A 14,759-nucleotide genomic window follows, 5' to 3' on the forward strand; every position below is an offset into this window, starting at 1 on the left:
ATTTTATCTTCCAGGTCACTTATCCGTTCTTCTGCCTCAGTTATTCTGCTATTGATCCCATCTAGAGTATTTTTCGTTTCATTTATTGTGTTGTTCATCATTGTTTGTTTCATCTTTAGTTCTTCTAGGTCCTTGTTAACTGATTCTTGCATTTTGTCTATGCTATTTCCCAGATTTTGGATCATCTTTACTATCATTATTCTGAATTCTTTTTCAGGTAGACTGCCTATTTCCTCTTCATTTGTTAGGTCTGGTGGGTTTTTATCTTGCTCCTTTATCTGCTGTGTGTTTTTCTGTCTTTTCATTTTGCTTATCTTACTGTGTTTGGGGTCTCCTTTTTGCAGGCTGAAGGTTCATAGTTCCTGTTGTTTTTTGTGTCTGTCCCCAGTGGCTAAGGTTGGTTCAGTGGGTTGTGTAGGCTTCCTGGTGGAGGGTACTAGTGCCTGTGTTCTGGTGGATGAGGCTGGATCTTGTCTTTCTGGTGGGTGGGTCCACATCTGGTGGTGTGTTTTGGGGTGTCTGTAGACTTATTATTATTTTGGGCAGCCTCTCTGCTAATGGGTGGGGTTGTGTTCCTGTCTTGCTAGTTGTTTGGCATAGGATGTCCAGCACTGTAGCTTGCTGGTCGTTGAGTGAAGCTGGGTGCTGGTGTTGAGATGGAGATCTCTGGGAGATTTTCGCTGTTTGATATTATGTGCAGCTGGGAGGCCTCTTGTGGACCAGTGTCCTGAAGTTGGCTCTCCCACCTCAGAGCCACAGCACTAACTCCTGGCTGCAGCACCAAGAGCCTTTCATCCACACCGCTCCTTAATTTGGGATGATTTGTTGTCTATTCATGTATTCCACAGATGCAGGGTACATCAAGTTGATTGTGGAGCTTTAATTGGCTGCTTCTGAGGCTGCTGGGAGAGATTTCCCTTTCTCTTCTTTGTTCTCACAGCTCCCAGGGGCTCAGCTTTGGATTTGGCCCCGCCTGTGCGTGTAGGTTGCCGGAGGGCGTCTGTTCTTTGCTCAGACAGGACGGGGTTAAAGGAGCTGCTGATTCGGAGGCTCTGGCTCACTCAGGCCGGGGGGTAGGGAGGGTCATGGAGTGCAGGGCGGGCCTGCAGCGGCAGAGGCCGCCATGACGTTGCTAGCCTGAGGCGCGCTGTGCGTTCTCCCAGGGGAGTTGTCCCTGGATCCCAGGATCCTGGCAGTGGCGGGCTGCACTGGCTCCCTGGAAGGGGGTGTGGACAGTGACCTGTGCTCGCACACAGGCTTCTTGGTGGCGGCAGCAGTGGCCTTAGCGTCTCATGTCTGTCTCTGGGGTCCGCACTTTCAGCTGCGGCTCGCGCCCGTCTCTGGAGCTCTCTTAAGCAGCGTTCTTAATCCCCTCTCCTCATGCACCAGGAAACAAAGAGGGAAGAAAAAGTCTCTTGCCTCTTGGGCAGGTCCAGACCTTTCCCCGGACTCCCTCCCGGCTAGCCGCGGCGCACTAACGCCCTGCAGGCTGTGTTCATGCCACCAACCTCAGTCCTCTCCCGGCGCGGACCGACAGAAGCGGGAGCCTCAGCTCCCAGCCCCGCCTGCCCCGTCGGGGTAGCAGACAAGCCTCTCGACCGGTGAGTGCTGGTCGGCCCCGATCCTCTGCACTGGAATCTCTCTGCTTTGCCCTCCGCACCCCTGTTGCTGTGCTCTCCTCCGCGTCTCCGAAGCTCCCCCACTCCGCCACCCGCAGTCTCCGCCCGCGAAGGGGCTTCCTAGTGTGTGGACACTTTTCCTCCTTCACAGCTCCTTCCCGCTGGTGCAGGACCCGTCCCTATCCTTTTGTCTCTGTTTATTTTTTTTCTTTTGCCCTAACCAGGTACGTGGGGGGTTCCTTGCCTTTTGGGAGGTCTGAGGTCTTCTGCCAGCGTTCCGTAGGTGCTCCGTAGGAGTTGTTCCACACGTAGATGTATTTCTGGTGTATCTGTGGGGAGGAGGGTGATCTCCAAGTCTTACTCTTCCGCCATCTTCTGTTTCTAGATTTTTTGATGATGGCCATTGTGACGGTATGAGATGATATCTCATTGTAGTTTTGATTTGCATTTCTCTAATGATTAATGATGTTGAGCATTCTTTCATGTGTTTGTTGGCAGTCTGTATATCTTCTTTGGAGAAATGTCTATTTAGGTCTTCTGCCCATTTTTGGATTGGGTTCTTTGTTTTTTTGTTATTGAGCTGCATGAGCTGCTTATAAATTTTGGAGATTAATCCTTTGTCAGTTGCTTCATTTGCAAATATTTTCTCCCATTCTGAGGGTTGTGTTTTGGTCTTCTTTATGGTTTCCTTTGCTGTGCAAAAGCTTTGAAGTTTCATTAGGTACCATTTGTTTACATTTCCACTTCTCTAGGAGGTGGGTCGAAAAGGACCTTGCTGTGATTTATGTCATAGAGTATCCTGCCTATGTTTTCCTCTAAGAGTTTGATAGTTTCTGGCCTTACATTTAGGTCTTTAATCCATTTTGAGCTTATTTTTGTGTATGGTGTTAGGGAGTGATCTAATCTCATACTTTCACATGTAGCTGTCCAGTTTTCCCAGCACCACTTATTGAAGAGGCTGTCCTTTCTCCACTGTACATTCCTGCCTCCTTTGTCAAAGATAAGGTGACCATATGTGCGTGGGTTTATCTCTGGGCTTTCTATCCTGTTCCATTGATCTTTCTGTTTTTGTGCCAGTACCATTACTCCTCACTTTCTTGTCCAAGAATTGGCAAACTAAGGCCAAATTCAGCCTGCTGACTGTTCTTGCAAATAAAGTTTTATTGGCACACAGCCACCCCATTCATTTACAGTACGTATTTTCTATGCGTGCTTTTGCTCTGCAACTACAGAGTTGAGTAGTTGAGATAGGGCTGCTGCACAGCCCATAAAGATTAGAACATTTATTATCTGGCTTTTAAAAAAATTTCTCCATTTTATTCCGATATGTACTAAATATGCAATATGCTTTACATAACTCTAAATACATCTAACATTTTCTTCTAACACAGTATTTTTTTTAACATCTTTATTGGAGTATAATTGCTTTACATTGTTGCGTTAGTTGCTCCTGTATAACAAAGTGAATCAGCTATACGTATACATATAAAAACAGTGGTTAGATGCCATGAAGTAGGTAGCAATGCCTTACCTGTATGCACGTTGTCAGGCCCCAGGGCCTCTTCCATCCTTGTCAAGGGGAGTGCTAACCTTCTCTCCTTTCATACAACACTGTTATCTGGCTTTTTACAGAAGTAGTTTGCCAGTCCCTGCTCTTGTCATATTGGCCTCCTCTCTGCCCCAAGATCAGGCCAGTCCTTTTCTCTTGCTTTAATCCTCCCCAAATGCTACTCCTGTTGCCTGGAGTCACTTTCCCTGTATCTTCCTGTGGGGATTCTTGCTCATCTTTCAGGCCTTGCTTCAAATGTCATTTCCCTCAGGGAACTCCGCTGAGCATCCCAGCTAAGCAGTCCTAACTTCATTCCTTGACCTCATTGTTGTATGTGTTTATGTACTTTTTTGCATCGCCAGGCCTAGAATGGAGCTCCCCATTGGTAAGGATGGATGGTATCTATTCATTCATCTCTCACACCCAAGGTCTAGCAGACTATCTGTCATGGAGCAGATGCTCATACAACAAATGAACATTCTAGAAGAAATTCAGCAGAAGATAAACTGTAGCCAGGAATCTTCTGACTTACTCCAGGAAAGCTCTTTTCTGTTTAAAATGAGAAATACTCTTTTTAGAACCACCGTTAGATACAAAACTAGAGTTAAAAATATATTTATAGTTGTAGGAACAGATGTGATTAAGCTGTTGTTCAAAAGGATTAAGCTGAGCAGAAGCAACAAGAACTACAATCCTGCAACCTGTGGAACAAGAAACACATTCACAGAAAGATGAAAAGGCACAGGGGCTATGTACCAGATGAAGGAAGAAGATAAAACCCCAGAAAAACAACTAAATGAAATAGAGACAGGCAATCTTCCAGAAAAAGAATTCAGAATAATGATAGTGAAGATGATCCAGGACCTTAGAAAAAGAATGGAGGCAAAGATCAAGAAGATGAAAGAAATGGTTAACAAAGATCTGGAAGATTTAAAGAACAAACAAACAGAGATGAACAATACAATAACTGAAATGAAAAATACACTGGAAGGAATCAATAGCAGAATAACTGAGGCAGAAGAATGGATAAGTGAGCTGGAAGACAGAATGGTGGAATTCACTGCTGCGGAACAGAATAAAGAAAAAAGAATGAAAAGTAATGAAGACAGCCTAAGAGACCTCTAGGACAACATTAAACGCAACAACATTCGCATTATAGGGGTCCAAGAAGGAGAAGAGAGAAAGGACCCGAGAAAATACTTGAAGAGATTATAGTCGAAAACTTCCCTAACATGGGAAAGGAAATAGTCACCCAAGTCCAGGAAGCGCAGAGAGTCCCATACATGATAAGCCCAAGGAGAAACACGCTGAGACACATAGTAATCAAACTGGCAAAAATTAAAGACAAAGAAAAATTATTGAAAGCAGCAACGGAAAAAGGACAAATAACATACAAGGGAACTTCCATAAGGTTAACAGCTGATTTCTCAGCAGAAACTCTACAAGCCAGAAGGGAGTGGCAAAACATACTTAAAGTGATGAAAGGGAAGAACCTACAAGCAAGATTACTCTACCCGGCAAGGACCTCATTCAGATTCGATGGAGAAATCAAAAGCTTTACAGACAAGCAAAAGCTAAGAGAATTCAGCACCACCGAACCAGCTCTACAACAAATGCTAAAGGAACTTCTCTAAGTGAGAAACATAAGAGAAGAAAAGGACCTACAAAACAAACCCATAACAATTAAGAAAATGGTAATAAGAACATACATGTCAATAATTACCTTAGGGCTTCCCTGGTGGCGCAGTGGTTGAGAGTCCACCTGCCAATGCAGGGGACACGGGTTCGTGCTCCGGTCCGGGAAGATCCCACATGCTGTGGAGCGGCTGGTCCCGGGAGCCATGGCCACTGAGCCTGCACGTCCAGAGCCTGTGCTCCGCAATGGGAGAGGCCAAAACAGTGAGAGGCCTGTGTACCGCAAAATGAAAAAATAATAATAATTACCTTAAACGTGAATGGATTAAATGCTCCAACCAAAAGACACAGGCTTGCTGAATGGATGCAAAAACAAGACCCATATATGCTGTCTACAAGAGACCCACTTCAGACCTAGGGACACATACAGACTGAAAGTGAGGGGACAAAAAAGCTATTTCATGCAAATAGAAATCAAAAGAAAGCTGGGGCTTCCCTGGTGGCGCAGTGGTTGAGAGTCCACCTGCTGTTGCAGGGGACACGGGTTCGTGCGCTGGTCCGGGAAGATCCCACATGCCGCAGAGTGGCTGGGCCCGTGAGCCATGGCCGCTGAGCCTGCGCGTCTGGAGCCTGCTCATCCGGAGCCTGTGCTCCGCAACGGGAGAGGCCACAACAGTGAGAGGCCCGCGTACTGCAAAAAAAAAAAGAAAGCTGGAGTAGCAATACTCATATCAGATAAAGAATGTTACAAGAGACAAGAAAGGACACTACATAATGATCAAGGGATCAATCCAAGAGGAAGCTATAACAATTATAAATATTTATGCACCCAACATAGCACCTCAATACATAAGGCAACTGCTAAAAGCAGAAATCGACAGTAACACAGTAACAGTCAGGGACTTTAACACCTCACTTACACCAATGGACAGATCATCCAAACAGAAAATTAGTAAGGAAACACAAGCTTTAAATGACATGATAGACCAGATAGATTTGATTGATATTTATAGGACATTCCATCCAAAAACAGCAGATTACACCTTCTTCTCAAGTGCTCATGGAACATTCTCCAGGATAGATCACATCTTGGGTCACAAATCAAGCCTCAGTAAATTTAAGAAAATTGAAGTCATATCAAGCATCTTTTCTGACCACAATGCTATGAGACTGGAAATCAATTACAGGGAAAAAAAATGTAAAAAACACAAACACATGGAGGCTAAACAATACGTTACTAAATAACCAAGAGATCACTGAAGAAATCAAAGAAGAAATCAAAAAATACCTAGAGACAAATGCCAATGAAAACACAATGATCCAAAACCTATGGGATGCAGCAAAAGCAGTTCTAAGAGAGAAGTTTATAGCAATACAATCCTACCTCAAGAAAAAAGAAAAATCTCAAACAATCCAACGTTACACCTAAAGGAACTAGAGAAAGAAGAACAAACAAAACCCAAAGTTAGCAGAAGGAAAGAAATCATAAAGACCAGAGGAGAAAGAAATGAAATAGAAACAAAGAAAACAATAGCAACAATCAATAAAACTAAAAGGTGGTTCTTTGAGAAGATTAAAAAAATTGGTAAGCCATTAGCCAGACTCATCAAGAAAAAGAGGGAGAGGACTCAAATCAATAAAATTAGAAATGAAAAAGGAGAAGTTACAACAGACACCCCAGAAATACAAAGCATCCTAAGAGACTACTACAAGCAACTCTATGCCAATAAAATGGACAACATGGAAGAAATGGACAAATTCTTAGAAAGGTATAACCTTCCAAGACTGAACCAGGAAGAAACAGATAATATGAACAGACCAATCACAAGTAATGAAATTGAAACTGTAATTCAAAATCTTCCAACAAACAAAAGTCCAGGACCAGATGGCTTCACAGGTGAATTCTATCAAATGTTTAGAGAAGAGCTAACACCTATCCTTCTCAAACTCTTCCAAAAAATTGCAGAGGAAGGAACACTCCCAAACTCATTCTATGAGGCCACAATCATCCTGATACCAAAACCAGACAATGATACTACAAAAAAAGAAAATTACAGACCAATATCACTGATGAATATAGATGCAAAAATCCTCAACAAAATACTAGCAAACAGAATCCAACAGCACATTAAAAGGATAATATACCATGATCAAGTGGGATTTATCCCAGGGATGCAAGGATTCTTCAATATATGCAAATCAATCAATGTGATACACCATACTAACAAACTGAAGAAGAAAAACCATATGATCATCTCAATAGATGAAGAAAAAGCTTTTGACAAAATTCAACATCCATTTATAATAAAAAACTCTCCAGAAAGTGGGCATAGAGGGAACCTACTTCAACATAATGAGGCCATATACGACAAACAAACAGCAAACATCATTCTCAATGGTGAAAAACTGAAAGCATTTCCTCTAAGATCAGGAACAAGACAAAGATGTGCACTCTCACCACTATTATTCAACATAGTTTTGGAAGTCCTAGCCATGGCAATCAGGGAAGGAAAATAAATAAAAGGAATAAAAATTGGAAAAGAAGTAAAACTGTCACTGTTTGCAGATGACATGATACTATACCTAGACAATCCTAAAGATGCCACCAGAAAACTACTAGAGCTAATCAATGAATTTGGTAAAGTTGCAAGATACAAAATTAATGCACAGAAATCTCTTGCATTCCCATACACTAATGATGAAAAATCTGAGAGAGAAATTAAGGAAACACTCCCATTTACCATTGCAATGAAAAGAATAAAATACCTAGGAATAAACCTACCTAGGGAGATAAAAGACCTGTATGCAGAAATCTATAAGACACTGATGAAAGAAATTAAAGATGATACCAACAGATGGAGAGATATACCATGTTCTTGGATTGGAAGAATCAACATTGTGTAAATGACTATACTACCCAAAGCAATCTACAGATTCGATGCAATCCCTATCAAATTACCAATGGCATTTTTTACAGAACTAGAACAAAAAATCTTAAAATTTGTATGGAGACACAAAAGACCCCGAATAGCCAAAGCAGTCTTGAGGGAAAAAAACGGAGCTAGAGGAATCAGACTCCCTGACTTCAGACTATACTACAAAGCTACAGTAATCAAGACAATATGGTACTGTCACAAAAACAGAAGTATAGATCAATGGAACAGGATAGAAAGCCCAGAGATCAACCCACGCATATATGATCACCTAATCTTTGATAAAGGATGCAAGAGTATACAATGAAGAAAAGAGAGCCTCTTCAATAAGTGGTGCTGGGAAAACTGGACAGCTATATGTAAAAAATGAAATTAGAACACTCCCTAACACTGTATACAAAAATAAACTCAAAATAGATTAAAGAGGGCTTCCCTGGTGGCGCAGTGGTTGAGAGTCTGCTTGCCGATGCAGCGGACACAGGTTCGTGCCCCGGTCCGGGAAGTCCCACATGCCGCAGAGCGGCTGGGCCCGTGAGCCATGGCTGCTGAACCTGCGCGTCCGGAGCCTGTGCTCCGCAACGGGAGAGGCCACAACAGTGAGAGGCCCGCGTACCGCAAAAAAAAGAAAAATAAACTGCCTCTCATACAAAGAACGCTGGCCATCAGGTTTTTCACAAAAGCACTCAAAAAAAAAAAAAAAAAAAAAAAAAACCATGAAAAACCAAAGCTTAAGGTTGTATTTATTCTAATAAGTTGGTACTGCAGGATTCAGAGTGATTTTCTTTCATGCCTTTTAGCAATAGCAAGCAACAAAAACAGTCTTGTCATGGCACATCCTTCATCAAGAGAGCCAGTGAAAAACCCTCTGTATTTATGTGTCCTTATGTTTAAGATGATTTTAAATATAGGCATCATTGACATAGGAATGTCAGCTGTCCAGCTGTCTTTCATACACAAGGAACCTCACAGTTTAAAGATTCTATGCAGACTACTCATTCGTTTAAAAAGAAAGAAAGAAAAGAAAGTCAGATTGGTTAAATTGGCAACATCGAACTGGTATCTCGACATCAGAACACAAAGTCAAAGGCAAAGGTGCCAGGCCATCCCAGGCACTTCCACCTTCTCAGCTTGTATAGGATGGAGCATGTTTCCTTTCATAATTATTCACAGCTTAGGCATGTAGCTTAAGTGCCTACGACTTGCTTGGAAGCCAGGAGGAACCGGTTGGGCTGGGAGGGCTGTAAGATCAAGCCGTTTATGATTGTTCTTGGGAATTAGCTGATAAATAATGTACGTAGCATCCCACTGATTCAAGGAGCACCGGTTTGATCTTAGAAATTCTCTTACTGAGTTTTTGTAAACAGATCTGAAATGATTTCTGAGAGACTGCATGCTTTTCCGTGCATTTTATTTAATACATAGGCACACGTAGGTAGTCTGATAAAGGCATGTGTGTTTGTGTTATTTCTTTTTCTTTTCAATTGGACACTATTTTTACCTCAAAGTAGTTTTAACCACAGACAGATGAAAAGTGTGCTCTTGGGTTGCTCTTGTGGTTTGATCTGAAATAAAAATAATGAATTGCCTTGTCCTATGTAAATCTGATTTTTTAACATAGTGAAATATACTCATATTCAAAAATACGGCATTATGATTCTAACAGTTACATTATACACCTGAAATCTCTGGTGATATTGATGGAAAGGAAAAGTACTAAAGAAAAAAGGTTTGAGAAAACTGGGTATGAAATTCTGAAATGATGCATAATCTCATAGACAAGAGCTCGGTACACCAGGCTGTGAACAGGGAATAGTTACTTCCGATTAACATGTCGACAAGATGTCATTCATATGTTCTCTGGGCTGCAACCGACAGGCCATTTACTGGGGTTACATCTGAATTGTTCAAATGAGGAATCAGAGTCAACTAAGGCATTTTAACGCATTTCATGTACGCAATATATTTTCCAGAAAGCACACGCACGCACCCTGCAGTGGATCTCCAGATGAAGGGCACACCCCGCAGAGCAGCACATGCCTCCACGCAACAGCACTTAGTCTCTGCCAAAGGAAGATGGCACAGATGAACGAACTGGATCTAAAACTTTACTAATGAGATACTTTACATTCTGGTTTTCAGACTAAATGTTCTAAGGTTGATGTATTTTATACTCAAGGTACCTTTTAATTCAGACTCACCACATTTTAAGTGCTGAATGTCCACGTGGGGCTAGTACCTAGCATATCAGACAACACAGGTCGAAAAAACTCTAGGTCATCGTTCCTGAAAGAAAAGCTTCATCTGTTAAAAAATAATAATGTAGACCGGGCTTCCCTGGTGGCGCAGTGGTTGAGAGTCTGCCTGCTGATGCAGGGGACGCGGGTTCGTGCCCCAGTCCACGAGGATCCCACATGCCGCGGAGCGGCTGGGCCCGTGGGCCATGGCCGCTGGGCCTGCGCGTCCGGAGCCTGTGCTCCGCGGCGGGAGAGGCCACAACAGTGAGAGGCCCGCGTACCGCAAAAAAAAAAAAAAAAAAAAAAAAAAAAAAAAATAATAATGTAATAAGAGTAGCAGTAATAATAACAACGGCTAACACCGGTATGGTGCTTATTATGTGTCCTGTTCTAAGCACTTCACAGGTATGAATTCATTTACTCTTCACAAGTATGCTATGAGGATAGCAACATGCCTAACAGATGAAGAACATAAGACAAAAAGGAAGGTTCGTACTTGTCCAAGGCCACAACGAGACCAGAATCTCAGAACATACTAAAGAATCCAGGATGGAAGAGAGATGGAAAGGAAATGGACTAATTGCCTCATTTTCCTACAAAAGGAGTCAATGAATATTATTTTCTTCTGAGGTTGTTGATACATGTAGGATTCAAATATGCTAATTCAAGAAATAAAAGTAGCATTAAGATACTTCCAAAATGCTGGAGGGGATACATGTGGGAAAATATTGATATTAGAAAAGAGAAGGATACAGCAAGGAGACAGACTGAGCCTATACTGATGACAGAAATAAGAACAGTGAATGTCTCAACCACAGTAAATAGGTTTCATATGAATCAAGAAGACTTTCAGAGTTAGTCAAAAAATTAAAATATATTGTACTATAAACTATACAGTAAAACAAAGTGACTCAAGTTTTTTGTTTTAAATAGAAGGATGGGAAAAATATGCCAGAGAAATAGAAAAAACAAACAAACTTGGGATCAGAGCATCAGGCCTGATATCACTGACTGCAGTTTAAAGAAGGAAAGCACTAAACAAAGGGAAAAGTCAAGTTTGTGATTTAAAATAGAAAAGAACTATATATACTAAATTACGGAGCACTGAAATGTATAAAACAGTGTTCTCCAAATTTTAGTAATTCACATTCTTGTTCCGTGAGTTTTTGCTACATCTTCATAAAATTTATAATAATATGATTTCTTTAAATTGAATTTTTTTAATTAAAAACAGAAGCTCTACATCACTATCAAAAATACAAAACCAATTTCTAGTGCTATAAAAAAAGGTTACTATTAAACAAACCAAAACATTAGTGAATTTCCGTAGCTGCTATTGTCACTGAAGAAACAGGAGGAAATAGCACCCTCAAACTGGATGATAAAGGAGTTTTGAAAAAAGACTGTTTACAAACCTGTGGGCTGGTGGGGCAAGTTTAGAAATCAACAAGGAATAGTGCAGTGCCATGGAGATAGCAACAGCTGGGAGCAGTTACCAGGCCTTGACCAGACAGAGCAAAGAAATGGAGTGATAACTAGACACAGAATGAACAGCTCTAGGGGGAGGACCAAAAGATAGGAGCTACTGCATTTGGTGATGGAATGAAGCCAACCCGAAGTAACCCAGCAGAAAAGGAGCCAGGGAAACAAAGACCCTTACCTCACAATTCTCCAGTCTCTTGCCATTGCCCTGTTGGTGGGATCCAACAGAAAGACAAAGGACAAGGAAATCAGATTATTCAAGACATACTGATCACCTCCTAGGGCAGAGATCAAAGGAAAGAGGGGTGGAGAACATATGCACGCGGGCAAACATGATGCACAGAACATCTCCATATTCTGCTTAATATTCTCACCTGAGTGGTTCTTCTCTATTATCACATGGAATTAGCAGAGTTAGCAGAGTCATAAAAATATGCTACCACCACTGAGTTGAGATTTTCTTCTATCATAATGAAAGCTTGAAGACAAATGAAAAATAACATCCTCACCACGTAATCCAATGTTATTCATACTATGTCCTTTAAAACATCTTACTGTTTAAACCATCTTACATCACGTTTTAAGAATTCCACACCTTGGAGTATGTATTAAGCCTTTGAGATATAGCAAGGGCACAAAAATCATATAAGTATACTAGTCATTGGAAGCATCATGAGAACATTCCATCCTTAACAAATCATAAAATTATAGAAGAAAAGTTAAATATAGACAAATCTGAATAACAGAGTCCATAGGTATAGAATTTAAATATTGCTATAAAAAGATACAAAATGTAGCTAGCTGCTTCTTAAGTGTGCATAGGTTATTTACAAATACTGATCATAAGTTAGACTCAAAGCAAATTCAAAATTCAAAAAAAATAGAAATAAGATATAGTCAGCCACAGTTCCCAACAATAATGCAGTACACCCAGAAATACATAACAACTGAAGAAACCAAATCTCTCAAACGCTGGAAATTTAAAAGAAAATATTTTTTAATATTAAGTACCTCTTAGGTCACAGAGACAATCAAAAGTACAGTTGCTGAATCAGTAGAACATGATGATACTGAAAGCTCTCCATATAAAGTGTAGGATGATGCCAAAGATTTCCTAAAAAAAAAAGCAAAACAGAAAAGGCAAAATCATAAACATTTTCCTTACCCAAAAAGAGAAAGAACAAAAATGGACAGCATGTTCAACATAAAAACATAAGAAAAAGAGCTCAAAGAAAAAGTTAAGGCAAGCTGAACAATAGAATTAATACACATAAAAACAAACTCATTTATAGGAAAGCAGAAAAAGTAGAAATGACAAGTGCATGAAATAATTGAAAAGAAAAATTGAGTTAATACATATAAAAGCACTCATTCATGTATTGGGAAATAGAAAAAAATTGATAAATACATAAAAATAATTCTTTGAATGAATAACAACTACTTTATTAATAAAAAAGGATACATTAACATCCAAACCTAAGGATGTGAAAAATGGAACTGACTAAAAGGATTCTAAAAGAATATTTCCTCTAATATATGCTAATATGCTAATAAATTTGAGAATGTGAATAGACCATTTTCTATAAATATAAAAGTACTGTACTGCAAATTGACTCAACAGAAGATAGAATACTTGAACAGACCCAAAACGAAGGAAGAAATTGAGAAAATTGTCAAAGATCTGCATCTCAGTAAAGTTCCAGACAATTTCATGCTTGAATTCATTCAAACCTTCAAGAAACAGATAATTCATGAGCTTTTTAAATTGTCCTAAAGCATAAAGTTAGAATTAATGCTTCCTAATTCTTTTCACAAAACCACAGTAGCATAAATACCTAAGCTTGACAGGGATAGCACTGAAAACAAAACCTATAAACCAAAGCCATGAATATTGATTCAAGAGTCATAGAGTTTCAGCCAGCAGAATCCACATTACATTTAAAAAATAATACACTGAACTAAGTGAGGTTTAGTTCAGATAGTCAAGAACAATTCAATGTTAGAAAAATATCATTTCAATTCAGCATATAAATAGGCAGAAAAGAAAGTAATAAAATAATATGGTTATCCATATAACCGTAAGTGCCAAAAACTTACCTGGTAGATTTCAGCAGCCAATTCTATGTTTATTAATATAAAAACATAGTGTCATTTACTATAAAGCAGATCTAGCTGCTAAAATTTTAACGAGATACAAATAAACTCTCAATCAATTACTAAAGAATGAATCACGATAATTTGTTTCCATATAAACAGCTTTCAGTTTTGACAGGAAAGCATCACTTGCTTCTGGAAGAACAAGGGAAGCCTGAATAGGAAAGGGTGGACTTCAGAATTTAACAAACACAGGCGCAAATACGGTTCAGCCAGGTATTAGCAGGGTGATCATGACCAATTATATAATCTGCCCAGGTCCCAGAGTTTTTTTTTTTTTTTTGCGGTACGCGGGCCTCTCACTGTTGTGGCCTCTCCCGTTGCGGAGCACAGGCTCCCGGACGCACAGGCTCAGCGGCCATGGCTCACGGGCCCAGCCACTCCGCAGCATGTGGGATCTTCCCGGACCGGGGCACGAACCCGTGTCCCCTGCATCGGCAGGTGGACTCTCAACCACTGCGCCACCAGGGAAGCCCAGGTCCCAGAGTTTTTTAAAGCGACGTGAGGGCAATAAATCACATCTTGCCAGGTCACTCTGAGGAGTACAAATATTCAGACTAGTCAGTACACAGTAGGTGTTCAAAAACTTCTCTCTTCAGTGCCCTTGTTGCCAGCTCTGGTACTAATAATTTGCACGATTTGCATTTGAATCTGAGCTTACATGGGAAGTATTTTCTTAGAAGACTCTCACCCGCCCACTACCTCTATTTAGAGAGAAAGCATCACAGGTTACTGTATTTTCCCATTATAAAATAATTCTTGCTTATTTGGAAAAATTGGGGAAAAAATGAAAATACACAATATAGAGTTAAAGTTTCTCATCATTCTCTCTCATTGGCATCATTAGATTTTAAAATATATCCTTCTATGCTTGGGATCATACTTGGAATTGTAATTTTAAATAACATTTTAAAATAGAACTTTAAAGTCTTCAGTAGAAAAGAACTTAAATTGAAAACCTCATTCCACATGTAATTTTACAGCTACCCATCCATTTTCCAACATCAGAACTTGCAGCGTTTTTGATCTGATCAAAAGTCATATACTATGAACTACAGTCTGTCCATTTTTATAAACTCGTATCATTGGTCAAATGTGGAAATGGTTCAAGACCATTTCAACGCCTTTCAGTGTCTCTTACCGGTAGCTCACT

The 14,759-nt window shown here is 40.2% G+C and overlaps 1 long non-coding RNA gene and 1 other non-coding gene across 2 annotated transcripts; both read right to left on the bottom strand.

The window, feature by feature from the left end:
- Window positions 1-3,105: 3,105 nt before the first annotated feature.
- LOC115843276 (U6atac minor spliceosomal RNA) lies at window positions 3,106-3,231 on the bottom strand. The gene has a single exon (XR_004035698.1). It is a non-coding gene; the product is annotated as a U6atac minor spliceosomal RNA (small nuclear RNA).
- A 6,492-nt stretch (window positions 3,232-9,723) lies between these two features.
- LOC132593538 (uncharacterized) lies at window positions 9,724-11,913 on the bottom strand. Its single transcript, XR_009559181.1, has 4 exons — window positions 11,827-11,913; window positions 11,631-11,660; window positions 9,935-10,019; window positions 9,724-9,796 (listed from the first exon to the last, which is right to left on the bottom strand). It is a non-coding gene; the product is annotated as an uncharacterized lncRNA (long non-coding RNA).
- Window positions 11,914-14,759: the final 2,846 nt, after the last annotated feature.

Source organism: Globicephala melas, chromosome 15 (genome assembly GCF_963455315.2).
Source record: "Globicephala melas chromosome 15, mGloMel1.2, whole genome shotgun sequence".
Lineage (NCBI taxonomy): Eukaryota > Metazoa > Chordata > Mammalia > Artiodactyla > Delphinidae > Globicephala > Globicephala melas.